The following is a 5945-nucleotide window of genomic DNA, read 5'->3' as shown; positions in this document are numbered from 1 at the left end:
ATAAATCCTCGGGAAACGCTGAGAAACGGGTCTTGCCAATATATATATATATATATATATATATATATATATATATATATATATATATATATATATAAGTGAACGTGTCTGTGTGTCTGTGTGTCTGTGTGTGTTTCCCTACGCAATAACTCTATCAATTTTAAGTCTTCATACTCAAAATTAGATACACTGGGTACTGAAATTTGGGAAAATCGATGTGATTGGTTTTCGGCCGGACATTTCGCTGTTAAGGGGTCAAAGTTCAACGATTTGACCTTTGAGAACTCTACCAAACTCCTCCGACAATTTTGGGTCTAAAGACTTGAAATTTTAGATAAAGGTTCCTTTGACATGGATCTAACTTAATAACTGGATTTGAGCCCAAAACAATAAATGTTAAGGAGTCATAATAGGGGTCAAAGTTAAAAAAAAATGACCGTTTTTTTTGTTTTTTGTTTTTTGTTTTTCTCAGCGTACACCTCCAAACAACTGGGCAACGCCGGGCACCCATGCTAGTATATATATATATATATATATATATATATATATATATATATATATATATATATATAGTATAATAATTAATAGTTATTAAATACCTACAGGCACTAGTGTTTCATCCTTTCGCGAATCATCAGTGCAGAGCGACACGATTACTGCTAGTATATATATATATATATATATATATATATATGTGTATATATATATATATATATATATATATATATATAATATATATATATATATATATATATATATATATATATATATATATATATATATATATAAAGAAGACAGTGGTGAAACAAAATAGCAAAACCCATCTCCATGTAAAGAATGAATTTATACATGATAATGTTATTTATTTAAAAACATTCCTACTCCATTAGCAATTTTCTGCCTTCTAATATATACAAGCGAAAATGTGTATTAGTGTGTGTGGGGGGGGGTCTGTCTGTCTGTGTCCGTCTGTGTATGTTTGTATGTCCACCAAAAACTTTTATAGATGCATCGGACAGAGACAAAAGTTGTACCGTTAGCAAGATCAATCTCTCGGACGAAAACTATATTAAAGATCAGTTCTGTCTTGGTGAACTGGGCCGTTTCTTGCAAGGAAGAGGTCATTTTTCCGTCAACATTTTTGCAAGTTATACGCCTAGAAATCTTAATGTACGTTGAATAAACGTTTTTTTTCGAATCGTCGTAAAATCATTATGTTCATGACCGTAACAGCTAGTGTGTTAGCTTTTTTAGCTCCGTTTCCTCTTTAGCGTTACAGGTTCGATTTTATCTACTGCAGCTATTTTTTTTTTTGCTGTTGCACGGGCACTCGCTGCTATTTTGATTGAAAAAAAAAGTTAATTTATTTTTAGAGCTTGTGGTTACTTAATATCCTTAGTATACCACCCCATCCGGGCAACGGCTGTATCCGGAGAAATATCTATGTGCTTGTGTGTATGTCTGCTAAAAACTTTTAACAGCCGCATCGGACAGAGTCAAAACCGGTACCATTTAAAAGAGCAATCCCTTGACTGCATAATATGGGAAAATTAGAAAAAAAAAATCAATTATTTCGTACAGAAATAAAGTTTTAGATGAAGGGAGGGTCAGTAAAATTGTCTCCTTCTAAACGACTTCAAAGATTGCGCATGCGTCAAGCATTATTTTTTTGGATTGGTTTAAATATAAGAATTTCCAACGTTATTTCGCAATCAACATTGTGAGCCAGTGGATTAGGAAGTTGTCTCGTAAGCTTTAGTTTAGTCTTACACATAACAGCAGTATTTTTTTATTTTGTTATTTAAACAGGGTTGTTTTGTAATTTTGGCGGATAAAAACAAAAAGCAATTTCTTTTTCTTCAATTTTTTTATCAGAGGTTTTAGTAAACTGAAGGTGAAGTTATTATTTAATTGAAACAAAAATTCCAATTCCATGATGATAAACAAAAATACAAACAAACTTTCTATCATCAACATTATTATTATTATTATTATTATTATTATTATTATTATTATTACTATTATTATTATTATTACCATTGTTGTTGTTGTTGTTGTTGTTGTTGTTGTTGTTATGTTTGACGTTCATCTTCGTCGCCAACTGTTATGTTTGCAGGTTGAACCAAATAACGGATAAGGCAATACAAATGATGACTCAACAAACAAAGGTTGAGCAATAAGAAGTGTATTAGAAAAAGTATATTTACAGTATATTTACATAATGGTTGTCAAGTAAGAGGGTCTTGGCTGGAGAACATATCTGCTCTCGGCTCGGCCTTCGGTGGCTTCTGATTAACACACACTCAGACTAACCGAGTCTTGTTATTTATGTGTAATATTATCCACATATGTAAATGAGTGGGTGCCACCACCACAATTATTATTATTATTATTATTATTATTATTATTATTATTATTATTATTATTTACAGTTTTAACATTTAAACAGAGTTAATTTTTTTTAGTTATAACTAATCATTTTTATAACGGTTATTTCGGTTAAAACAAATTCCACTTTGTTATGTTTAAAACTGAATTATTTTCAGTTTCTTTTCGTTGCAGCAGACCGTAACGAGAAATCTTTCTAGATTGAGGCAGCATTAAAAAAAAGTTCGCTTAAACTAGGATATAGTCATCACAAGGTGCTCAATATCCAGAGAACAGTTCTTCACTTCACATCCCTTCTGCAGAAATATCTGGTGGGGAGGTTTTCACGTAATACTTCTTTGGTGGAGGAGGGGCGATTACATTTTTGTGTTTTTATCCGTTCTTTTATTTTTTAATTGCTGTGGGTCTAAAAATGGAGTAAGCAGCTGCGTTCAAACCGGAGATCATGTCAATCCGGACAACGCCGTGTGTCCATGCTAGACCCTCTATAAAAGAATGTTCATATATTTAATCCTAATTATAAAGATTTGGTCGATTATTATAATGACTTGTTTTGCTGTAAAAAGAAAAACAATGAACAGATAATAATAGTACTACTAAAAATAATAATGATGGCAAATTTGTACATTTAGCTTAATCGCTACTCCAAAATTTGATTTTACTTTCTTTTTTTCTTTTTTTTTTTTTTTTTTTTGAGATGGAACAAATGAATAACCAGTCGATCTCCGGTACTCGTACTGTACTGTTGGCTGAAGTGTGGTGTCTGCTTAGATGCTGCACTTAAATTAATTGTCCTTAGTCAATTGAGGGAGGGGGCCCTTTTATACTAAGGCAATTTTATTTTTGCAAAATCTCCTTTTGAGGGGAACTGGTTATCTCCCACATTAAATCGACCTTGTGTCACATTTTGTTTCCTGGAAAACAAATAAATAACCAGTCGATATCCAGTACTATTACTGGACTGTTGGTTGAGGTGTGGTATCTGCTTGCACTCAAATTAATTGTCCTTAGTCAATTGAAGAGGAGACCCTTTTATGCTAAGGCAATTTTATTTTTGCAAATTCTAGAGTGCCCAATTTTAGGGGCGCTGGTTTTCTCCCACATTAAAAACGACCTTGTGTCACATTTTGTTTTCGTATAGAAGCAAACAGATATCAGTCGATATCCAGTGGACCAACCTAAGTTGTTCGTCGGCTTAGCAATGCATGTAGTTATTTTATTTTGGAGTTCTGTTTTTCTTATAACATTTTAACATGGCTATAACAATTATTTTAAAATTTCGAGCAGGAGATCAGTTTCGTATATAAAATTAACGTAAAGTTATTGACGACAAGGAAACGATAAGATGAGCTGATTTAGTTTATATATTAGATAGTTGGATGAGTGTCTTTGAATAGAAAGAAAATAAAAGAAAGAGAGAAGGAAAGAAAAAACGTCTCGATTTGATCCGTGTTTAAGGTTTTTGCGGTGAAAGGGATTGTAAGCAGTTAAAGAGAGGGGGTGTTCGACAACATTGAAGTTGATCCGTCGGTTCGCCGTTCGTGCGGTGTGGTTTTTCAGTTGCGGTGAGAACCGGTGTGACTGTGGTTGTTGCGGCTGTGCTCTTCAATTCCAGAAAAGAACCCGCCACGACCGGTGGGCGCGAGCAGAAGGCGAATGGGGCGTTTGTCACGGGTAGCCATTCTATAATTGAGGAGATACAAAGATGGTAATTCCCAGGAAATGCTGGCGATGAGTCCGATGGGAAAGTAGCGGGAGGGAAAGTAGAGGCGAGAAAGGGTGATAGAGAGCGAGAGAGAGAGGGAGATCGAGGAAGAGAGAAAGAGAGAGAAGGCACGCGAGAGAAAATTGAGAGAGAGAAAGATATATATATATATATATATATATATATATATATATATATAGAGAGAGAGAGAGAGAGAGAGAGAGAGAGAGAAAGAGACATATTTATAGGGAGAGAGAGGGGGAGAGGGAAAGAGAGATAGAGGACGCGAGATATAATTGAGAGAAAGAGAAAACGAGATAGAGTGCGAGAGAGTGAGAGGGGGCACGAGAGAAGAGTGATAGAGAGAGAGAGAGAAAGAAATAGATATATATATAGAGAGAAAGAGCGAGATAGAGTACGAGAGAGCTATAGAGGGGAAAGGGGAGAGAGATTAAGAGACAGAGAGAGAAAGATATATGTATATATTTAGAGAGAGAGAAAGAGAGAAGGATATATATATATAGAGAGAGAGATAGAAAGAGAGAGTGAGTGAGAGAGAGAGAGAGAGAGAGAGAGAGAGAGAGAGAGGGAGAGAGACTGCGAAATTGTGTAAACGATTTTTCCCAATTTATCGCACGCCCAATGACGCGTCGCGTTTCGATTTATCCGTAAGACCTCTTCATAATCTCAACAGCCAACAGGGATAAGAAAAGGCCGTAGTGGCGGTGGAGAGGGTGGTGGTTGTGTGCGCGGGCGAGTGAAACGTTGTGGGAAGAGGGGAGCCGTGGTGAGTGAGCCAGGAAATTGCTGGGCTAAAACGCAGAGTAGGGAGAGAAAAGGATGGCAATGGGAACGTTGGCAAGATCGGTTAATATAGAGAATAGATGGGGCACGGGGGAAAGAGACGGGTGGAGGGGATTGGCTGAGAAAATTTGACAGAAGAAAATCTGTTGAGGCGCGGTGGGAGTATACGCATGCGTACGTCTGTGTGTGGATGAAAATATAGAGTGGGGGGGGGGTAACAGTGAGAGGCGCAATTGAGAAGAGAAAAGTAAAATCAGAAATGCAATGAAATTAAAGAGAGGAAGGGGTGGAAGAAAAATAACCGCTGATAGATAGATAGATAGATAGATAGATAGATAGATAGATAGATCTATTGATGTCCGGGATAAATACATAAATAAAGAAATAAATGGACTGAAAAAATTCGGAGAGTTCCAATTTAGGTAGAAATCAATTAATAAATATTCCCATAAACGTCAGTTTCTTTGCGGTATTTAAAACACACACCTACATCCAATATATAAAATAAAATCAGTCTATTTTATCGTGTTTTGTTATCGATAGCATTTTTGTTTTTACAAAGGGGTTACCACATATCAAGGCCCGGAGGCACTCGAGGATAAGGACTAATTGCGTAATAATCGTTTGTAGAAGTAATTTGGTAGAATTACATTATTTACGAGGATGGTTCAATAAGAACTTGTTTACATTGGACTTGAAGATAATAATATTGTAGTCAGCTGGAAAGCAAACAAGCGGAACAGAGTTTTACAGGCGGGCTGTTCTAAGAAAAAAAGCTTTGTTCATGGAATCCATGTTTGGGTTTAGGCAACGATAGAGAGTGGGGAATTTATTGATAGTGATTTTGGCTAGACGAGTGTTTTTTGTGAAGGATTGGTAAAATGAATATTTGATTCTCGTTCGTTAATTTTTCTTGTGGGCAATTGCAACATAGTATTTACACAGCACAAATAAAAAATCAATTTAATTTATCCCGGCAGAATTATTTTCGGCACTTGTGGAGTTTAGGTTTGAAAGACAATTTTTTTTTTTTTTTTTTTTTTATGTT

Source organism: Euprymna scolopes, chromosome 17 (genome assembly GCF_053919585.1).
Source record: "Euprymna scolopes isolate OS-2025 chromosome 17, ASM5391958v1, whole genome shotgun sequence".
Lineage (NCBI taxonomy): Eukaryota > Metazoa > Mollusca > Cephalopoda > Sepiida > Sepiolidae > Euprymna > Euprymna scolopes.
The sequence above is the reverse complement of the archived record's forward strand: the minus strand, read 5'-3'. Positions refer to the sequence as shown.